Below are 24,733 nucleotides of genomic sequence, written 5' to 3'. Positions count from 1 at the left end.
AATCTGAAATTGTTTACTTCTTATATAAAGAATGAAAAGGTTACAAGTTGTTGTTTTTTGTAGTTCATCCTATGGCCTATCAGAAATATTTTTAGGCACTGTAGCTGAATTCAAATTCTCTCCCACGGGACAGCCATTTCCTATTAAAAAAAAAAGTCTTAGATTTTTGTGTTTTGAAAACATAGTAACTACCGTGAATTTAGAAACTCCAACATTATTTTGTATAACAAAGATTTCTGAGGTAAAAGTTCAGCTGTTTTAATTTCAATTTGTTTACTCTATGAATATATTTTTTTTTAAAAATGCGGTACAGGTTTCAGTCACACAAAATAAAATAGTCTTATATCCATTGTCTGAATACGATCCGTTTTATCCACTAAGGTGTGAATTATCAGGTGAATTTCAAATTTTAGGCCACAATTGTCGAATTGGACAATATCGACAAGTCTGCCATTTTGAATTCCCAACAATTCACACTTCATTGCAGGGTTAGGCAGCCTTCGACAGTCCAGATATCATGGACTACATCTCCCATAATACTCTTACAGTCATAATGCTGGCAAAGCATCAGGGGAGATGTAGTCCATAGCATCTAGAATGCCAAAGGTTGCCTTTACCTACTTTAATAACTAGAGAGATGAGTATTTTTTTAAAAATATCTCCATTTAAAACTTTTACCTTACCTAAGAATTCCCAGACCGTGGTTTCTTAGAGAGTCCACATCAAACCACGATTGGACCTAAATGGTCAAAATGGACAAATATACAAAATGGACAAAAATTGTGAATTCATAAATTGTTAAAATAATAGACAACCACTTTTTAAAATCTATCCAAAGTAAGGGTCCATCTTGCCTTGTGGTTAATATCAGAATGATAATGCCTTGATGTATACCTTGATATAAATATATTATTTTTTTGATCAATGGAACAGAATAGCCAAACTATCTTAGAGAAAGAAGTACTGCGTGGTGTGTCAGAAGACGAAGTGAGCCTCAAACAAGACACTTTAGGTATTCAGCTACCTAGTATAAGAAGAACCTCGTTCGAGCAACTTCCTCTTTTTGTATGAATAGGAATGTCACTCCATTTCCAACATTAGCGATAAAACCCCCCAAAGCAGCAAATGTATAATAATAACCGTGATAGTCACAATATGCACACTGGTATTCACACACTAAGACAAGGTGAATAACACACCTGTGATGATACCTAACATCAGGTAATGTTGTATCCCGTGATGTCACGTGTATATATGTAATTATGCAAATTATCATAGTCGGTTTTTTTTTGTTTGTTTTTTTTCAAGATAGGTGGAAATTCTAATGGGGTGGAGGGTGTTTAATTAACAAGCCCCATACCTGTCATGTTTCAAATGAATGTTACGTACTTGAACAGAAATCATGGTAGTGATTGGTTTGGTCTATACATTTATAGAACGCACGTTGAGTGTAAGGAGAGGCCATGTTCTTCTATATTATAATTTTCATTATATAATCTGTTAGAAATAATTAGGGCACTGCCTAATGTATGTGTGTATCAACATACGGACCTATTTACTACATGGCAGGATTAATATACTGAAAAGTCTATTTTATAAACTTTTATTGGATTATAAAAAGCGTGTCCTTTTGTTAAATAAAGAGGTTTATTTCCAGATCCATAATTTATAACTGGGGAAATATTTTTCCAAAACTGTTATCTCTCATATTGCCTTTTCAATTTAGAGGGTGCAGTCATTACTTATATCCTCAGTAATACAGAGAAATTGGTTATCGTGCCTCTGCACAGCTCTCTCTCCGACAGGCAACCGCTAATCACAACTCTGCAGAACAGCACAGCGGGGATACAGCCCATCATTACTCTTCATATTACTGTCTGCTAGCTAAGAATTTAACTCTGCAGGTCTCCTACCTCGGATACTGTTTGCTATGTATTGCAAGTGTATTGTGCAAGTAAGTGGTTAATCGTCCCACCAGCGAGCCGGGAATCATTGCTTTTACAAACAGAACATCTACATCTTAAAATGTCATCGCTGAATAGAAAGATGGCAAATGTGTGTTCTCTCAGACACAAATGCACAGGTAGGGATAACAGACTCTATTGTAAGTGATGCAGGAGGCTAATTTTGACTCATTTTATAAAGTACGGTGTGCAGCTGAGAAAATGCTGCAATTTAAAAAAAGGATAAGGCCAAAGTGTAATTGAAAAAGAACATAATCCAAATAAATGTAGTTTTTAAATTTGGGTTCTGAATAGGTCTCTACAAGGATATAAAAGTATGGCAGAAATCGTACGTAGAAATCACAATTTTACCTTTTTCTTCCCCACAGGATCTATAGGAAAAAAACAGTTACATTGTATTTGTTGTGGTACACACAACTGTATAGAGAGGGGGCACGGAAACTGTAGCTGGTTAATATCTATTATAGGTGGCGGTCTGGTGAGGCCAGGGGGGGCATTTAAGGAAAAGGTGGTTCTGATAAAAGAAGGGTTGAGTCAAATGGGGGGCTGGGAATGTAGGAAACACAGGTGAGTGACTGGGAACTCCCAATGCATCCTGAAAAACATATTTATCCTATATATAAGCACAAAATCGAATATAAATGCAGTTCTCAAATAGTTGTAAAGTGTATGTCATGTGTATGGAAATGCTAATGTTTTTTGTTCCCTAAACCCATACTATAAAACTAATTTAAGCTAGCATAACCAAACTACAACCCTGGATTTTTTTTTTATCAAAATGTTGCTTTTTATTTTCCAGTTTGCTATAATTTACTGTACTATAATTAATATAGTTATGGACTGATAAATGTCCATTCTGTACTCAGCTGATGCTTTCAGCCCATGAATTAGCAGCAGGATTGGTTTCTGGCTTCTTAACTCCTAAAGGACACATGACGGAATTATTCCGTCATGATTCCCTTTTATTTCAAAAGTTGTGTGCTTAAGGGGTTAAACTCTGCAGAAGCAGGATATGCCAATACCGCCAACCCGGAACCCTCAGTGCCTTGCAGAACACAGGCATTACCGGGAAACTGCGCCAAGCTACTTCTAAGATCGTAACCACTACAGCAGGCTGTAATGGTTATTATGCTTGGAGTTACAATTTACAATTAAAATTAACCAAACTCTAAGTCCAGACAGAGGCCTTCATTAACTATCAATAGCTATATAATCAAAACAACTTAGAATAAAACAAATCCAAATGTATCCACAAGTATTATCCATTTGAACAATTTGACAATTGGACAAATTCTCTTTTAAACTCTTTGAACAGAATTCTACTGGAAAACATCCCAAAACGTCAGGTGACAATAAATCTGCTATATGTTATTTATTTTATTTCTGTCACTTGGCATTCAAAGAACATTTAGATGCTACTTTGTATCTGTGGCAAAAATGGCTCCGAAGACATTGGCTGCATGGTAAGATTCACGAAGGACCTAGCAAGCTCTCTAATCTTAGGAATGTCTGTCTACATTGCTTTAAAAATAAGCCAGTTATCTGTCAGAATCAGTGGAGTGTGACAGTCACAATTTGAAAGAGTGAGTGCATTATAGATTTTCCTTGAACTTAATGGATTAGCTTTTCCGGGTCTGAATAATTTGTTAAAAATCCGCTAATTGTAAACCCTCCTATTTATCTAGCTCGGAGACAGTGGAGTCTAATTTCTGATGGAGGATCGAGTCTAAAAATAATCTGCGATGTTAGTATCTAAAAATAATATGTTTTAAAACCCTGACATTTGGGCGATATCTCCCCATTAATTTTCTAATTCTTGATTGCAGTAGGAAAAATAACAAAATAAATTAAAACGATAAATAATGTAAATTCTTTCATAAAAGCAAATGTTTTGGGTAAAGATATTAATGTTTCATTTTGAATTGCAAAAGACACGGGTAAGAAATATTTTGAAAAACATCTACGTTTATTACGTGATATAATATTAAAAGTTTTCATAGTAATGTCAAGGCGAAAATGTAGTGTAAAAAACATAGTTTTAAGTAAATGTAAAAAATTTTCAAAATAAAAATGACTCGAGCCCAGCCTTTTTGCATTTCTCGAAAATCACATTGGTTCATCTGTTTTAAAATTCACCACATAAGAAGGAATCGGCAGATTGGATGATACCTGCTCAAAAATTGGATACATTTTTAAAGGAATGGTATAACTTGTGACTCGTAATAATATAACAAAATTGCATAGTGAGCTGTGAAGTAAGGTGAAACAGTCCAGTGCATGGTCCACTGAGTTCCGTGGAGGAAGAAATCTGCAAGGGCTGGGCAAAGAGGAGGCTGCCAGGACCGGGCAAGTCCACCAAGACTGTGGTTAACATGGATTGGGTCTAAATGTTTATAATTCATTATATCTAGTCAGGGTGGGAACTGCAAATTTTGTGTAACTGCCTTATTCTCACTGTGACATCCAGACATGGTCGCCCCAGAAGTGCCCAACAGGGGATTTGAACTCTGGACGCTTACTCCTGCTGTCTTGCCACAGGACGACACTTTAGGTTTTATACTGACAGCCGGCAGGGGAGGGAGAGAGGACCCAGGAGAGCTCTTACCTGCAACTCCACCGGGTTCTCCTCTTGCGAGCTTGGTGCATTGCCGCGGTTACCACGACAATGCTCCAAATCTCATGAGAGTGAACTCTCACCACTTGGACCACCAGGGCTTCCCCACGGGCCACCAGTGAATATTACTGTCCCCCCTCCCAGGCAAAGGTAAACAGGGAGGGGGGATATCAAAATGATTATTTATTTTGTTTAATAAAAAAAAAAGTATAACTTATTCATTTACCCTTCAACCTCACAGACCCACAATAATTCTCACCCATACACACACACACTGCCCCCCCATGCACACACACTGCCCCCCCACACACACACTGCCCCCCCACACACACACACACTGCCCCCCACACATAGTGAACCCCTCTCACACACACTGCCCCTCATACACACACAATCTGCCCCCCATACACACACACTGCCCCCCCACACACTGCCCCCACACACAGTGAACCACTCTCACACACACTGCCCCTAATACACACACACTGCCCCCCATATACACACACACACTGCCCCCCATACACACACACTGCCCCTCATACACACACACACACTGCCCCCCATATACACACACACACACTGCCCCCCATACACACACACTGCCCCTCATACACACACACACCGCCCCCCATATACACACACACACTGCCCCTTCATACACACACACTGCCCCTTCATACACACACTTTATTCTGTTTCACAATTCTATTTACAGTACAAGAGTGCGATTTCAAGTTTTACTGTCTCCTACAATTTAACAGATATTCTGTGAAGGCAATAATAATATCCTTATTGATGGCTGGACACTCTACATGAGGCAAGATTCCAAATCCTAATAATGCAGCATTGTACAGTTATAATAAAAAGTTCGTGGGATGGGAACTATAAATTGATTTTGCCCCCTGCATCTCAAAGACAAAGAAAACAAACAAATTGGATAATGCAGACATGGTGGACTGTAATTGCAAACTTGCTCTCTGGAGCAAGAGGCAGACTCCAGACAACAAAATAAAAATAAAATAAACAAGATTAGTTTTTAAAAATAGAGATACAAATTATGTTTTGTTTTGTTTTGTTTTTTAAGAACACTCAAATATTACAGGAAGATTTTTATAGGGGTTTATTGACAAAGCAAAGCACTGACTTGACTTGAAAGTTTGGGCAATAATAACTGGTTTGCAAAAATTCTGTTTTAACCTACACGTTTACATTTGGACATTGAATCAATAATTTCTATCTCAGGTAAAATAGGTTGCAAAAGGTTCAATAGAAGCAATGATGTAACATGGAGCAAGGTCCATGGATCAATCATGGACTAAGGGCCCTGTAATGGAGCTCCTGTACTCCAAACGAGTATCTCCACCCAATCTGCTTCCTAACCACTTGCAGGGACCCTGATACGCTTCAGCCCCAGTCTCCAAAGCTTGACAGGGGTCTCTCTGGAGCTCTTTCAACCGACCAAGCTAAAGACAAGAAAGGAAGACCTAAAGAGAGAAGAGGAAACTCCTCATCCCTACACTAGGTCAACCAAGAGAGGAAACCCCATCCTTAATGTATGTGGACAGTAGAAATTAATCATATGTTGTCCTCCAAAACCACCTATATATAAAGGTCAAACATGAAAGCTAGTAACTAGATAGGGGAGGTTGTATAGAGGAGAAAAAAGAAAGAAAAAAGGAAATCTCCTGTAAAAGAAGGGAGATCCTAGTATGCACGATGGCAGACAGTAACAAAATATCTAGTGCAAAAGAAACTAAATTGCACTTGTAGCAGTAGTCCCTATTATATGGGATAGTCAAACTGGATAGTGTAACTACCACTACTGCTACAAGTGCAATTTAGTTTCAGGAGATTTCCATGTGACTCAGAGGATTTCCTTTTTTCTTTCTTTTTTCTCCTCTATACAACCTTCCCTATCTAGTTACTAGCTTTCATGTTTGACCTTTATATATAGGTGGTTTTGGAGGACAACATATGATTAATTTCTACTGTCCACATCCACAGTGATTGTGGTGGCACTCCTTATTTTCATTTTTTATTATTTTTATTTTTTGTGTTTGCATTATTTTATCTCTTTATTATTAAAGGTTAAGTTTTAGCATTACATTAAGGATGGGGTTTCCTCTCTTGGTTGACCTAGTGTAGGGATGAGGAGTTTCCTCTTCTCTCTTTAGGTCTTCCTTTCTTGTCTTTTTCTTTAAACGTATGTAAGGGTTACCCCCTTTTAGGATCCCCCTGACACACTTACAGGCTGGTTGTCTTTGGCCACTGGCTTTTTTCCTTTCTTCAACCGACCAAGCAGCAGCTCTCCTTCCATTCAGGCATTGTCCCCACTGCCTATTCCACTGCAGCCCTTCTTCCAGGAAGGTATCATTCCTTCTGCCTATTCCATTGCAGCCCTTCTTCCAGGCAGGTATCATCCCTTCTGCCTATTCCACTGCAGCCCTTCTTCCAGGCAGGTATCATCCCTTCTGTCTATTCCACTGCAGCCCTTCTTCCAGCCAGGCATCGTCCCCTCTGCCTATTCCACTGCAGCCCTTCTTCCAGGCAGGTATCATCCCCTCTGCCGAGATTGCGTCTCTCAGGCCTAGCTTGTGATTTATCCCAGGGCTAGAGGGATTGTGCAGCCAGCTAACAGGTCCTAATACCCTGTCACTGGGAAAAGCATGAGGATTTGTGCCTTTACCAGGCCTTAAAACCTGCACTGTATGGTGGCATACACCGTCATGCAGACTTTAAGTGGTTAAAGGGCTACTCCAACCCTTTTTTCATTGTTAGAATTTTGGCTTCATAATGCCTTATTGGACATTTGTCACTTGGTCCCTCTGAGTTTTATCACATGAAAAATCTGTAGAAAAAGCTACAGACTTACCTTTAATCCAGCACTGGGCCAAGCGCTGGTGTCTGGCTATGCATCTCGTTTGAAGCAAGTCATACAGCAAAAAAAGGGTGCTCTACTAAAGATGGTCCCATGAAAGGGTTGAATAATTTTAAGACTGGAGAAGTAATTATAACTTGCATTTTTAGTTGAATTTGGAGAAACCACTTGAAGCATTCGGTGTGTAGAGCTAATTCGATTGCTTTTGTTTGATTTGTTCATTGTGAACAGCTGAATGTCTGAACATTTTGACAATAAACCTGATTTTCAATGGGGGGTTGAATAATTTTGATTACAGCTCCATATAAAGGAGAGAGCAGGGGACTTCAGATAGAGAGAGAGAGAGAGAGAGAGAGAGCGCTAATCTGTGTAAAGCAGAGAGAGGTTTCACCCAGGTAATGTGATTTATGTGAAGGGGAAGGGGGTAGCACACAGAGAGATCAGCCTGCCTGTAATGTATGTAAAGGGAGGGGGAGAGAGGGCCTCACTTGCAGGCAGTATTTATTTTGTCGACTTATTATTATTATTTTATTATTTATATAGCGCCAGCAAATTCCGTAGCGCTTTACAATGGGACTAACTAAAAATTTAATTTGCTGCCAAAATTAACACTGCACAGAGAGGCTGTGGAAGGGGCAAAATAGACAGACAGAGGCTTTAACTGAGTTAGATTTTAGTTGTGTCAACTAAAATATACTGGAGATTTAGTCGACTAAAACTAGACTGAAACAATTCAGATGACTTAAATACAACTAAAACTAAAATGTTTTTTTCAGCCAAAAGACTATGACTAAAACTAAATTAAAATTGACGCCTAAAATGAACACTCCTTGCCGGGATGCTCCCCGCTCTGCCTACAATGTGAAGAATCAGATAACCTCTGTTGCCAGAGTGCAGTGCGCAATGATGACAGACATGTTTTATGTGCAGAATAGACATTAGGCAGTCTGGAAGAGAGTTCCAGGCTGCCTATGTCACGTGTGCTGGGGGTGCAACTAGCCCCCCCCCCAGCACAAAAGTACAGATATCTCTGTATGTGCAGCATTTCAAACAGAAATACTTACTCATATCACCATAACCACTTCTAAAAGCAAAAGTGGTCATGGTGGTTGGAGTAACCCTTTAATGAAATTCCAGTGATAACTGAACTCACGTATGCCTAGATTTCAGTTTCTTCCCATGAAAGTTTGGAATTTGGTTAGTTCCTTAGGAGAATGAGCATGCCCATGACATCATTTATGTACATGTTTGCTTATCTACCCCGTAAGACCAAAATAAAGCTGAGTGTCATGGCTGCCAAGGCCTACTCTCACCAGCATCTCAGGAAGTTCAGAAAATAGGTTAGTCTGAAAAAAATTACAAGTTAACTTTTTCGAGATTAGGCGATCAGTTAATTTAACCCTAATGCATGCAATAGGCACCACGGTTGCGTGTAAGGGGTATACAAGCTATGCCGTGGCATGTCCAAACGGGGGCCAACATCCTCCCTATACGCCATCTAAATCCAATCTTGCATTTTTTTAAAAACATTTTAAGAAGACAAAAAAAGGCTGTAAAACATGTTTACATTTGAGTAATGTATTGAAATGAATGTCTTTTGGATTTAGGCCACAATAAATATTGACATTTTATAAAATATTCTCTGAGCGCACGTCCTCATGACATGTGCTTTGCAAGCTTATGGTAGGCAGAAAGAATTCTGGTCTTTTAATTGGCACGACTATTGCAAACATATTTTAGTCTTTTAACCTCCTCTAAATGTCACATTTACTTGACATAAGTTCTAGCCTAAGTAACTTTTAATTAATTGCCTGATTTGAATCTCAGTCTTAATGATGACACTAACAACAGAAACAATTCCTTGCATTCCAATTATCACAGCCGTGAAGTCTTGTTTTCGTGGCTCAAGGCACCAGTGTGCCACGGCACATGGGTCGAAAACCATGGTTCTATTGACTGAATTCTAAGCCAAACCTCCAGTTGTTCTATAATTAAATTCATATTCTAGCATGCGTTTCATATTTCTGTGTTACTGCACATACACCAAACTAATTTCTCATGCCGGGTCATTAAGTAAATCCAATCAATTATCTGACCTTGGAAACAATCAGCTACTGACACGCTGCTAATTAGCACCCTTTAATTTAGAGGTGTCAAATTGTATTAATGCGTTTCCTCTCCTTCTTTTTCATGCTCATATATTATTTGCTGAGTGGATGTGTCTAATTTTATAACTTTAAGGGCATAAACCCTTGAACGTTTAGTTTAATCAGAATTCTAGTTTCTGGAAACAGGTGCCTTACTGCCCCATCAAGGTTTCGAATCTTCAAGGTTTACTCTGCTTACTGAATAACAATTTTCCCATTCATTTCGAAGGAGGGATTGCTACTAAGTAAGTAAGCAGAATAGACCACGCTGTTAGGAGAATCCAGCGACTACATTTTAGCCATAAGACGAGACAGAGGAGAGAATAAAGACATAGAGTGGTATCTAGAAATATCATTTTACGAGAAAGTTGTAAAAAATTAGCTACCTATTAAATCTATTAAAGTTGTTTAAAGTAAATACCGTAATTTGATTTCTTTTTTTACCAGTACTCTAAGTACTTTCCTCACTGTGCAGATGGTTACAGAGTCAGAAAATTACTCTGGGGCAAAAAACATATATTTTTTTTCTTTTCATTTTCTTAGTAAGGAAATGACAAAAAAAAAACAAAAAACGAGTCCTGTCAAAATGTTAAGAGAGACCGATTTCCGTTGTTGTTAATTCTGTCTCACAAGACAGCGGCATAACGAAGGGGGAGATATTAAATTAAGCAATAAAATTGGTTTCTGAAGATTTTATCTCTTTGATTAGAATCAAGTTTTATTTTGAAAGCAAGAAAATAATATTTTTTTCGGGGATAAACACTGTTCATCCCGTTAAATGTATCTTTTATAAATGAACCTAGCCTCTAGCAAGAAACTGAGTAGTGTGTACATGGACTAGCCTTCCAGCAGAGAGCGTCGATAGCAGACATTTCTGAGAAGGATATAAAATTTAAAACGCAGGCTGCAATTTCCAAAGTACAAGACTAGATGGGCCAACTGGCTATTGTTGGCTGTCAAGCGTGATCCAGCACAATTACCGAGGGCTTAATGAAAACATTTCAAGCTATCCTTCCTGCATCCTTGAAACTGATTTAAGGGATAGTATAAATTAGACCTTGCAGATAAATTTCGGATATTCTGCATTTTCATGATGCACGAGCCCATTGTCTTGATTCTATTCATGCGCGCACAATTATTCTGTTTTACATTGCGACATGTTTTCAGAAGTAGAGTAAAGAGACACAGTGACAGCGAAATGAAATTCAGTTAAACGAGACGGCAGGAATGAATACTAAATCGTCACTAGTTCCTTTATAACTTTTGCTTGTTATAGAAGTTAATAAGCACACATTGCACTTAGAATAGCTGCACTTGTTGATATGCAAACTGTTTTATTCCCACCCAAAGCACCTGAGTGTTTTAGTAAGAATCGTACAGGTTGCCCTGATGAGCGACAACCTACCTTTTATATATAATTTATACTGGATGTGATGCGTTTATTCCTTATGTTGATGAAACAGTATTTATAAAAATAATGTAAAAAAACAAACAAACTGTATTTTAAAATTTAATAACAACAAAAAGTTAAAATGCAAGATAAATATAATTTTCCATTTTCTCATGTTATATCTGTTATTGAATGTGTCCTGTATGCTAAAGCATCATGGCTGCAAGTTTGTCTGTCTGTCTATCTGTCAAGTAATTTCCCTGATGTGAATTTTTGGAAGTTTAAAGTGTGTATCAAATTTCAGGTCCACATAGCTGAAAATGTATTGTATATGGGATGTAGGTTCAGTCTTAAAAGCACCTTCGTAGGTCAGTGAATCGAGACGACCTCAGAAGTCACCACTGAATGCAGTTGAGAACAGGACACTGACACCACAAACACTCAGTGAGGACAAGACATCAGTTTCATGCCTTTGTGGGGCTTTACTGTTACAACGAGGACAGCTATATGTATTCCTGGCAATGCATGACATATGCACCGTCGTTATTCGGCAGGTGCTATTTTAGTTTACCTTAAATAAAACACTGACACCAAATTTATCTGTTGGATTATAACGTCCACAGCTTTATTAATTATTAAATATATAAATAAATAAATTAACAATTTAGGGTCATTGTCCAGCTAACATTATATTACTATCCCCCCGCACAATACCCCTGACAATGACCCTATCTTTTGAACAATAATTAACATTCACTTAACATATAACCAGTAACACACGGCCTACCAGAGAGGCCCCAAAACCATCTGTTAACTGTAGGGGTGTACCCAGACACCCCTACCCCCTAGGTTCGTAGCCACCGAAGAGCTTGAACCTACAAACACTCTAATCCATCTGGCCTACTCCAGCCTAGGCCTTGGCCTGTCCATTCCCAATTCCAGCTAACTCCTGGCTTTAACACGCCCTGTTCCGCCATAGCACATGACTTGATCCCTTAAGGACATGTGCGCCCCCCACCACCCTGAAACAGGGCCAAGCTAATCCCTTCCTGAAAGCCTAGATTGAGCAAGTCACAACCCACGTCTGACAAGTGTACCCCGTCTCTCCTAAAATAGCCCGGCAGCATATCCTCCAGTTCCCTATGCCGAACTACAATGCCCCCCATTCGCCGCACAAAACTCGCCATTGCCCTGTTAACCTTGCCCCTGCATCGAGCCACTGCAGCTGGATCCCTGGCGTGCCGCCACGTGAAACGGGGGACCATTTCCGACCACACCACCACCACGCCAGGGACCAGGTCCAACAGCCGATTAACGTCTCTCTTCATCCGTCTAACCAACTCCCTTTGCGGAATCAGACCCAAATCATTCCCACCCCCGTGTAATAAAACTATGTCTGGTGCAGACCCTCCGGCCAACCTGCTAAACAACGTACTACTGAGGCTTTGCCAGCTAAACCCCCTAAAGCCGAACCAAGAAATCGACACTTCTCCTTGAGTAAAACCCAGCTGTGCTCCACTTCTCCGAACAGCAGCCCTCTTCTGAGCCCAATAGACATACGAGTGGCCCCAGATCCACACTCTCCATCCTGCAAAGAAAAACACGTTAATACCAAACAGATGGATTCCACTTCCATCACAGCATAACACTGCCCCGCTCACACCAGCCTATCTGGTCTAACGTATGATCGAAAACGCAAGGATTCCCACCTCCCTATGCGTTTAATCCTCTCGTCCCCCAGTCCCAGCCGTGCGGCCTCGGTTGCCGCCCCAATTCTAAAGGAGTGAGTCCCAAATTGCCCCGGCTCCAGGCCCAGCTTACTTACCCCCATCCGAAACACCCTCGCGAACTGGAAGCGCGACAGGGCCGAGCCGTCCTGGTGCACCAAGAAGCAACCATCACCCCCCGGGCGCAATGCCCGGTACTCCGACCCCTTTTCAACTGGGCACACCCCTGACCCAGGCAACCCGAACAGCACAACTGTGCAACCTTTACCAAAAATGTCCGTCTTCGAACGGCGTAACTGAATGTGCACCCTGTCCTCGCGAACCTCCACATCTGTGAGCTGAAGACCCCCAAGGCCCTTCTTGTTTGCGCTTACCAACTCCCCGATCCGAAAAGCCCCGAAAAAGGCCCACACAAATGCCACCGTGAACAACGACACCTCGAATGTGGAGCTGCAAATGCCCGGTAGAACCCCCACTAGCTCCTGCAACAATTCAAAGGACACTGGTCTACGCGTGTCTACCGTTTTCTTCCCCCTCTTGAATCCCTTCACTGCCTGACGGACCAGGAAGTGTTTGGTATCATCAACCCAGCCATTGAACTTAAACAGGAAAGCCAAGGCAGAGAGATGCCTATCCACCATGGCAGGCGACGCCTGAGCCGCGAACAATCGACAGAGCAACCACAAAAGTGCATCCAAGCGTTGCCCCTCCGTAGGGGCGCTACTCACCTGAGCCACCGTCTCGTCCCACAGTTTCCAAACCTTTACGTAAGACGCCCACGTGCTCGGCGCCAGTGACCTCCTCACACAGTCTCCAAGCAGGCCGTCCCGAGTTGCCACATCACACCCGGGCACTCCTGTCCCTGGGCCAGCGCGTCCGGCGCAGCCTCCCGAAAGCGTTCCCACTGAAAACGAGACAGTGAGTCAGCCACCACGTTCTGGAGCCCCGGGATGTGCCTAGCCCTGAACACTATGTTGAATGACATACAACTAAGCACTAATTGTCGAAGCAGGCGTACTACCGGGGGCGACGAGGCGGTCAAGCTATTGATCGCTTGCACTACCGCCATGTTATCGGAGTAGAATACCACCTTTTTGTCAGCCAACTCCGTACCCCAGAGTACCACTGCTACAACGATGGGAAACAACTCCAAGAACGCCAAGTTCTTAATCAGAGGACTCACCTTCCACGGTTCCGGCCACGCCTCCGCGCACCACTTACCTGCCAAGTAGGCCCCAAAACCAATACTGCCGGAAGCGTCTGTAAACAACTTCATCGCGGCCGACGACACCGTCGGTTCCCGAAAGAACACTGTCCCGTTAAAGTTGCCCAAAAACTGTTCCCAAACCCCCAAATCGTCCTTCATCTCGGCCGACACCCGAATGTAGTGCGACGGCCGCCGCACCCCACTTGTCGCTTGCGCCAACCTCCGACAAAATATCCTCCCCATGGGGATCACCCTGCACGCAAAATTAAGGCTCCCTACGAGGGACTGGAGCCCCCGCAAGGTCACCTTCCTCGCCCCCTTGACCACGTCCACTAGCTGTCGCAGATGCCGCAGCTTATCCCTAGGCAGCCTGCATTCCCCGAGCTCCGAATCAATTTCGAGACCCAAGAAGCTAAGGCACGTGGTGGGGCCCACCGTCTTGTCCCCCGCCAACGGCACCCCAAAGGTATGCGCCACCCGCTGAAAAACCCTCAGTACCTGAGCACACCGCTCAGAGTCCCGCGGGCCGACACACAGAAAATCATCCAAGTAGTGCACTACGGCACCCCCCGCCGATTCCGTGCGCACCACCCATTCCAAGAAGGTACTAAACCTCTCGAAGTAAGCACAAGAGATGGAACAACCCATAGGCAGACACAAGTCCACGAAGATTTCACCCTCAAAGTGGCACCCCAACAGGTGGTGACAGTCCGGGTGTATGGGCAGCAGCCGAAAAGCCGCCTCCACGTCCACCTTGGCCATCAGCGCCCCACGCCCCGCTCTCCTAACCAGCTCGACGGCTTTGTCGAATGACGTGTAGGAGACCGAGCATAGGTCGGCGTCGATATCATCATTCACCGAAGACCCTTTCGGGTGCGATAAATGATGAATCAGACGGAACTTTCCCTCTTCCTTCTTGGGGACCACCCCCAATGGTGACAACCTCAGATTCGCCAAGGGCGGGGCCGGAAATGGCCCCGCCATCCTCCCTGCTTGGACCTCCTTGGCTAATTTCTCCCGCACCACCCCCGGGTGTTCCCTGACCGACCTGAGGTTCTCACAAGGTGCCCCCGGCCCCGTGGCTTTGAAGGGAATTTTGAAACCCCCGGCAAAGCCCGCCCGAAGGAATTCTGCCACGGCTTGATCAGCGTATTGCCTTAGCCAAGGCAACATCGCGCCTACCTTCACTGGTGACACCCCCAGCGGGAGCTGTGGGAACGGCCGCTCCCGTTGCTCCTCCCCCTGCGGCCGACTTACCTTTCTTGAAGCACCTGTTGACCCCGTGGTTCCCGCCGCACCCTGAGCATTCATGCCGGAATCTACAAGCGGATCCCCACTTACACTGTCCTTCGTTGAAGGCCCAGCAGGTACCTTTCTTTTGACCTGCCGCCACCGCCCCCCCGGGAGCGGTGCCGGCAGTCCCTGGAAAGGGCGCATTCTTTTGCGCCATCATCAACCGCATCCAAAGCGGCAGGTCCATTTGGTCCCAGCGCATGGAAGGGTTGGCCGCCAGTCGCTGACGGAACTGCTCATCATACCTCCACCATGCCAACCCCCCATAGGTGCGGTATGCGTCCCCGATTCCGTCCAAGTAACAAAACAACTGAGAGCAGCACTCCGGCCGCTTCTCCCCAATAACACTGGCCAAAATGCAAAAAGCTCGCAGCCAGTTGCCGAAGGTCTTCGGTATCTTGCGATACCTCCGCCTTTTCTCCTCCTCTTCCTTCTTGGCGTCCTTCTTGTCCTCCTCTTTTAAATCTAAGAATTCCTCCAGGGGAAGAAGGGAAAATATTTCCACGAATTCCCCTTTCGCAATCTTCTCCTTCACCTCCCCTTTCAAATGGCAACCTAACGGCCCCGCGAAGGACACATGTACATTCTGACGCGCTGCTTCCGTAATGTCCCCACCCGTCACGTCGAGTACCCCGTCCCCCACCGATGATCCGTCAGGCTTATCAGTGGGCCGCGTTTCCTCCCTATTACCACCTGTCACTCCTGAGGATACCCCCACCAACCCCGACCCACTGCCTTCACCTGCTGACCAAACCCTATCGAACCTAAGCGGCTCCCTATCCTCTGAATATGAATCTATGAATGACTTCAAACAATGTATGAATGTCCCCGGGTGTGGTGTAGAGGAAGACTCACCGCTGATGCCCCTGGCCGCCGCAGGCCGCGGGGTTGCTGTCCCTCCATCCGCCATTTCTGACACTGGAGCTCCCAATAGTCGCCGACTCCTGCCCGCCTGGTCCCGCCTCGGAACCGCTGGTGAGTTACTCCGCGACCTGTAAGGAGAAGACATCCTGGGTAGTCTGCCCGAGTAGCTCCCTACCCGCCCTTCCTCCCTACGCTCTTCTCCGACTGCCCTGGATCCTCTCCACTGCTCCTTCCGACCTCCCTTGCTGGGCGCTCCCTGTCGCTGCTCCCTGAAGCTCCTCTCTGAAGATCTCGATGCACTGTGCCTTCTGCTCCGCCTCCCTTCCTCTGACCTGGACCTCCTTCTCCTCTCCCTGACGCTGAACCTGGACTCACTGCGGCCTAGCCGTGAATGGCTCCTGTCCCTGCTTTCCCGTCCTCCTGACCAGCTCCTGTCACTGCTGCACCTGGCGCTGCCCTTTACTGCCGCATCCCTGTCACTAGGCCGTACCTGAGGGCAGCCGGATGGGCCCCCCCGCTCTATACTGCCACCCCGTGCTCCCCGGTATCGTGCTGAAACCACAGGCTCTCCCACAGCCGCTGCGCCTGGCCCCCCACCGGCCGCCCCGTCTGACTCCGCCATAACCCCTAAGGATAAGCCGCCTGTCGCCTTCCTAGCTCCAGAAACCCTCTGAGCCGCCCGACCCGCTCCGCTGTCCTCTCCTCCTATTCTACTGAGCTCAGTCCTGGCCCTCCCTCCGGCCGCCCCTTCGGATCCCTTGCTGGCCTGGTCTCCCCGCAATGCCTGGCGGACCGCTGGTGCTGTGGTAACCCGACTAGCATTCCCACTTTGCCCCTCAGTAATACCGCTGGAGGTTGACTCACCGGGACGCTCAGTCCGTTGCCCACTGGCCGCGTGGGTGAAGCCATCCGCAGCCGCATGGTCCGCTGGTGTTGCAGCATTCCCGTTTCCTGCTGTCCTGCCGGCCGCCATTACGCGGGGCGCCTTCTGACCTCGTGGCCTCCGTTTTGCGCCCGCAGTCGCCTGCCCGGCGGGTCCGCCCGAAGGCGCCTGCCGCATTCCCTCCTCCGCCGCTGTACTCGGTCCGGCCTCCGACCCGCCGACCGCTGAAGGGCTCCTCCGCCGCCGGGCCGCAGGGGCCTCCCCCGGGCTCAACCTCTGTGGCGGCCTGGTCCTCCGCGCCGACCTCCTCTCCGGTCCCTCCGCGTGGGTGGCAGCAGCCCCGATCTGTTCATGCAGCCACGCCAGCCCTCTGTCACGAACCGCCGCCCGAACTCCGTCCAGAATCTCCTCTAGGGACGCCATTACCTGCAGAGGGAGAAAAAGAAAAAGAACTCCGCCGACCAGCCACAAGTGACAGGTCAGTGCAATTCAGATTAACTGGCTCCTCACTTAAGATGGCCGCCTATTTACACTACCTGACTCCTCCCCTACTTAGCCCCGCCCTGAACATCCCATAACTTTCCACCTGCCTACTTCCTGGCCTTGTCAAGGCCCACTCCCCTGTTTCACTGTTCCATGGGCTTCAGAACTCTTTTTTTTTTGTGACTCGATTTTGGTATGGGGTATACTTGGATTGTTCTATAATTTTGGCTTAAATATTGCAATTTTTCAGCTCACCATCACTCAGAAGACACCAAAGTAATATGACATGCCTGGATAATAGTGGGTTGCCCCGACTTAACATATCACTTGCAAAATTTAAGAAAACAGAGCAGTGTTTTAAAATTTCGATTTTATTTTCTATTTAAAAAATATATATATTTAATAAACTAGCTACTTCAGTATACAAATCAAAAGTCAGTTGTTAAATTGCTGTTTAGTGACTAGATACCTTATGACTTATGATTGCATTATATTATGGACAATGATACATTTTGTGAATAGAGGATAGAGTACAACGAGTTGTTATTAATGGTACATTTTCAGGCTGGACAAAAGTGGTAAGTGGTGTCCCTCAGGGTTCTGTTTTGGGACCGCTTCTATTTAACATAGTTACATAGTTACATAGCTGAAAAGAGACTTGCGTCCATCAAGTTCAGCCTTCCTCACATATGCTTTTGCTGTTGATCCAAAAGAAGGCAAAAAACCCAGTCTGAAGCGCTTCCAATTTTGCAACAAACTAGGAAAAAAATCCTTCTTCACACCAAAATAGCAGTCATATGTCTCCTTGGATCCAGCAGCTATTACCCCACTAATTAGAAATAATATCCCTGTATGTTTTTTTTTTTGCAAGTATTTATCCAATTGCAGTTTAAACATCTGTATAGACTCTGACAAAACCACCTCTTCAGGCAAAGAATTCCATATCCTTATTGCTCTTACTGTAAAAAAACCTTTTCTTTGCCTTAGATGAAATCTCCTTTCTTCAAGCCTAAATGTGTGACCTCGTCTGTTTATGAATAGATTTCCAGATAATGGTTTGTACTGGCCCCAGATATATTTGTATAATGTTATCATATCCCCTCTAAGGCGCCGTTTTTCCAAACTAAAGAGATTTAAATTTTTTAACCTTTCTTCATAACTAAAATGCTCCATTCCTTTTATCAATTTTGTAGCTCGTCTCTGCACTTTTTCTAGTGCCATGATATCTTTCTTTAGAACAGGTGCCCAAAATTGCACAGCATATTCAAGGTGTGTCAGCGGAGCCGCGCGTGCATTCGAACAGTCCATAGGAAAGCATTTCTCAATGCTTTCCTATGGACGCTCTGCGTGATGGAGGCATAATATGCCTCTAGGGTCGCAGATGCGCCTCTAGTGGCTGTCCGTAAGATAGCCACTAGAGGCTGGCTTAACCCCAAATGTAAACTGCTATGAAACTGCTATGTTTACATGTGAAGGGTTAAAACCTGAGGGACCTGGCAACCAGACCACTTCATTGAGCTGAAGTGGTCTGGGTGACTATAGTGTCCCTTTAATACTCAAAAGTAAAATGTTTAACTGCAGTTTTGTCTGTTTGTTTTTGCAGTAATAAAGTTGTGCTGGTAGTGGAAATACTGTTAAAAATAATAATTTAAAAAACAACAACATTCAATTCAGAGGAAGCTTTATTAACACTAACTTGCACATTGCATTATGCATTACCTCTGTAGTAATATTGTCAGCTGTCGAGGGACAGTGACAATATCCTCAAATATAGCTTGTCTGTACTGTGTTCAGTTGCTTATTGACTTCAAATCCACAGTGTCCCTATCGGGCAGCTCGCATGTAACATATATAGCTACTTATTGATTTAAACTCTCATGTTCAACAATTTCAAAGATAATTAACAGAAATCATTAACAAAGGACTCATTTTGTTAACTTGTAATGAACCTTAGAGTAGATGTTGATTTATTAGCCAATTTTGGGCTAGTCGGGCCAAATGCATCTTTGTTGAAGCACAAATTAATTATATATGCAGGGCAATTATTCTTTGGCTACTCACTAATACTGAGTGCTGCCAAATCACCGCATTATAGAGTACCAGAACTTTTTTTATCCAGAAAAGATAAATATTGGAGTTTCCCATCATATAAAGCATTATACCAAAAATAAAATAAATTCGAATTTACAGAATGTAACATGTGAAGGGGATTTTAATGATCACTCATAGAGAAATTAATCAGTTTATGAAATCCATGTTTTTGTGGTTTTTTTTTTAAATGTTGCATATAGCATAATTTTAAATAATTGTATTTAAATCTCTGAAAAAAATAATATTGATTAAATATATTGTGACATACATTGATCAACCACAACATTAAAACCACCTGCCTAATATTGTGTAGGTTCCCCTCGTGCTGCTAAAACAGCTCTGATGCGTCACACCATTGACTCCACAAAGCCTTTAACCCCTTAAGGACACATGACATGTGTGACATGTCATGATTCCCTTTTATTCCCGAAGTTTGGTCCTTAAGGGGTTAAAGGTTTCCTATGGTATCTGGAACCAAAACATTAGCAGCAGATACTGAAAGTCCGATAATTTGTGAGGTGGGGCCTCTAAGGATCAGATTTGATCAGATTTGTTGCTCCAGCTCATCCCACAAATGCTCAATCAGATTGAGATCTGGAGAATTTGGACGCTTTGAACTCTTTGTCATGTTCCTCAAAGCATTCGTTCTTCAAAACAATGTTTGCAGTGTGGCAGGGTTCATTATCCTGCTGAAAGAGGCTGATGCTATTAGGGTACACTATTGCCATAAAGGGGTGTACATGGTCTGCAACAATCTCTAGGTAGGTGGTAAATGTCAAAGTAACATCCACATGAATGCTAGTACCCAAGGTTTCCCAGCAGAACATTGCTTAAAGCATAACACTGCCTTTGATGGCCTGCCTTTTTCCCATAGTTCATCCTGTGTTCTGAAACCTTTCTATTATGGCCAGCATTCGATTTTTCAGCATTTTGAGCTACAGTAGCACTTCTGTATGATTGGACCAGACGGGCCAGCCTTCGCTCCCCACGTTCATTAATAAGCCACGGGTGCCATGACCCTGATGCCAGTTCACTGGTTGTCCTCTTTGCACCACTTTTGGTAGGTACTAAGCACTACATACCGGGAACACCCCACAAGAATTGCAGTTTTGAAGATGCTCTGACCCAGTTGACTAGCCATCACTATTTGGCCTTTGTCAAAGTCACTTCGATCTTTCCGTTTGCCAATTATTTTTTCTTGGCTTCCAACACATGAAATTCAAGAAATGACTGTTCACTTGCTGCCTAATATATCCCACCCCTTGATAGTTGCCATTGTAAGAATATAATCAATGTTATTCACTTCCCCTGCCAGTGGTTTTAATGTTGGGGCTGATCAGTGTATTTCTGTTGATGAATCTGCGTTCTCAGTTGCTGAGAAATGCTTTAACTGAATTAACTCTTCATCAGATCATAGACAGAGAAAAATCAAGGGTCATTTAAAAGTGAACGATATTCTTTAACCTTGGCATTGCTGAAGTGACTGTCTTGCTGTTTTGTGCATTGTTTTACATCCTTGAGTGCTGCTATTTTTTTTATCTTGTTCTCATGCCTCTTTACTGTTTCAAATTCGGTGGGACACTCGAAACTTTGGGCCTTTGTCCACGTCTGGGGAAGCCATTAACAAGTCATCGGACAGTAGCAGTAATAGTGTTTCATTAAACTAAGCTAACTCACGGAATTCTGCCAATACAAGATAATTTCACCAGTGCTCTGTGCATGGGCATATGTACACAATATTAACGATGAAGTCTACATTGTTATTATTTTTGGAACTTATATAGCTCCAATTTACTCCGCAGCACTTTACATTACATCCACATACCCTGATCTGCTCCTTCTGAATACCTGCAAATGTAGAGAGAGATATGTTTTCTTATTACAATTACCATTCCAGCAATTATTTCAGAAATATGGCCAGCATTTCTGCATATTTTAGCACAAATACTTTTCAATTATTTAACTAAGTCACAAAAGTCATTGGGGAATACAGCCATGCCTAGTCAAAATGGCCTCGATTAAATTATCAGCTAGCTAAGAATGTATGGATTTAACTCTCTCTTGTGTGCGTTCTACGAAAGCTAACTTAATTAACGCACGGGCATCTTATCTACACTGTAAGCATATTACAATACTAATTGTAATTAAATATTGACTTTAAAAGCTAAACAGTGTCATGTACAGTTTGTTAATATAATTAGCATGCTGCTGTCATTAGCAAAGAATGCTTCTACGAAGAAGTAAGTAGAAGTATAGATCAGGGCGTTTGGAGTGGATGTGATCTACTTAGATTTTGCCAAGACGTTCGATACAGTTCAACAAAATAGGTTAGTGTTCAAACTAAAAGAAATCGGTCTAGATGAAAATTCTTGTTCTTGGGTAGAACAAGCCCAAACTTTGTATCTATTAAAATATACTCTAGCTATCAGATTAACTATCAGAGATTCACGGAGAAGGAAGTATATGTTAGTCTTGGGGTTATATATTGACATTTGGAGACTCTGGCCTCTGGTTACAGACTTGCCTGAGACTCCTTCCAACTAACACCTCCACTCTCACGCCGGGACAGGTATGAATGGTTGTGTGAATGAAGTTTGATTTTCTACGTCAGCGTATTTGTAATAGATACTTTTAATAGAATTACAATTGAACGCTCTATTAGATTCAAAATAAGTTTGGGATAATGGAAATCGAGAGGAAGCTGACGGGAAAAGGGAAAAAGGGAAAAAGGGGTGAGGAAAAGGGAAGGAGGGAGTGAAAAACAACAAAGATCGCAGCAAATAAAATGGTCACATTCGTTTTCCAATTCCCTTCAGCATCATAGATTTTTCACTGGGGAATTGACACAATGATGATACACAAGAATAAAAACTGACCAGCTCGTAATTTCTAAATCTGAGTGTCAAAATGAAAAAAAAATATATATATAAATATATATATATATTCAAGCTAAAATCAGCTCACCTAAAGTTAACATTTCGCAAAAATAGCTAAAGAAAGTCAAAACGTGAGAATTATCAGTAAAAGCAATTGAACTGTTGCCTGTCCCTAAATATAACTATATTAAATACAGTCACGATATATATCTCTTTCTAACTACAAGTTATATGAACCCCTACATTTAAAGAATACTTTAAAAACTCTTTTTTTACATCTGCAATTTTTGGCCGCAGGGAAAGAGAGAAATGCTGGGATGCTGTGAAAGTGATACGTTGTTTGATGAATGAGACTAACTGTCCACTCCAAACAGATGTCAACTGACAGAGTAGGTTCAGCAGTCATTTTTCTAGAGCTTGGACACCAGATTCAATTTGCAGGACTCCCGTAAGAGACGCGAGGCTCTAATAATTAATAGACTACCTGGAGAAGCAAGCGAAGGGATATTTATCACACGGTCTAATGCTTTATCAATGACCTACATCATCCTCCTGCCTTTTGTAACGGTTTCACTTTTTCTTATCTAGGGCAAGCAACTTCAAAAGAACAGAAAATGATTCCTTTAAGGTTTATTCACTCAACATCAAATTGTAAATAAAAAAAATGAAAACCGAATTGCTAAATTTGGGCTATAGTAGCCAAACTGTGACGGCAGCTGATTTGGAGAATTTTTTCCAAAATAGTTAATTTAGCATAGCTTTTGCAATTTAGTTTTTAAATCACTGCACTTCGCTGTGATGTGAATAAGACTCTCTATCTTCTATTATATCCCGTGCTCTTTAATGTGTGCTCAAAGGGACACTCCGATCACCATAACAACTTCACGTAAATTAAGTTGTTATGGTGCCAGGAAGGTCCAGGGCGCACTTTTACCTTAAGGACTTAAACCGTTATCAAACAGTTTAACTCCAAATTGTGCCTCTTGCTCTGATCTGCAGGTTCCCCAAGGTGGCATCCGGCTTCTGAATCTCGTATCTGTGCGCCTGGAGTCTCCTGGCACCATAACAACTTCATTTACATGATGTTGTTATGGTAACCGGAGTGTTCCTTTAACATTATTAAGATCACAATGAAGACACAATATTTTTTTTTTTTTAAAGTACATGTTTTACCATGTTTCTTCACAATTTCTGTTTCGGATTTGACCATTAAATAATATTTTTTTTTTAAATAGAATTGCGTTATTGCAGTATAGGTGCCAACTGTCCCACTTTAAGTGAAACAGTCCTGATTTTAGACTTACTCTTACAACGGTTCCAAGGTCACGTTCATTTCAGAGACACTGTTTGAAAATATTTTTGTACAGGTTCCTCCTGTTCAAAATTACACTGTAGAAGTATAGTTTCCAAAAGTCATGAAACATTATTAACATTATTATTAACTCATCAGCTACTGATGCTGGATTGTAACGTACATCTCTGTGTGAAATTACGTTAATCAGGTACCTTAAAATAAGTGGATTAACATGTCAGAATTTGGTAAAGAAATTAAGTTATCCCAGCACATATGAACAATGAATTACCCCTTTAGTTTTACATCACAGTAAATGCGCAGGAATAAGGTAGAGTATTGCACTGGCACTTCAATGCTTCTTCACTACATTTCCCATGATGCTTAGCCAGACAAAATGGTAAATAATGTTCAGAAAGATCTATGGTAAGCCATCAATAGAGTGCAAAGCTGTAAATGGAACACTTTCAAATTATACAAAAGTGGTAAGTGGAGTGGCTCAGGGTTCCAAGGGAGTCCAAGAGAAGGGAGTCCACTTCTCTTTAATCGTAAAAATCTATAAAAAGGGGTATTAATTCACGTGATCAAAATGTAATTTTTCCTCTTTACAAATCAATGATAAGACCCCACCTTGAATTTGTAGTACAATTTTGGTCATCAGTTTGAAAGAAGGATACTGCAGGATTTCAGAATTAGAAACAGTGCAGATGAGAACTACACAATTAGTAAGAGGGTGGAAACATTAAAGGACCACTATAGGCACCCAGACCACTTCAGCTTAATGAAGTGGTCTGGGTGCCAGGTCCAGCTAGGTTTAACCCTTTCTGCTGTAAATATAGCAGTTTCAGAGAAACTGCTATGTTTACCTATGGGTTAATCCAGCCTCTAGTGGCTGTCTCCTTGACAGCCGCTAGAGGGGCTTCCGCGCTTCTCACTGTGATTTTCACAGTGAGAAGACGCCAGCGTCCATAGGAAAGCATTGAGAATGCTTTTCTGAGGACTGGCTGAATGCGTGCGCGGCTCGT

This window comes from Pelobates fuscus, chromosome 6 (assembly GCF_036172605.1).
Source record: "Pelobates fuscus isolate aPelFus1 chromosome 6, aPelFus1.pri, whole genome shotgun sequence".
Taxonomy (NCBI): domain Eukaryota; kingdom Metazoa; phylum Chordata; class Amphibia; order Anura; family Pelobatidae; genus Pelobates; species Pelobates fuscus.
The sequence above is the reverse complement of the archived record's forward strand: the minus strand, read 5'-3'. Positions refer to the sequence as shown.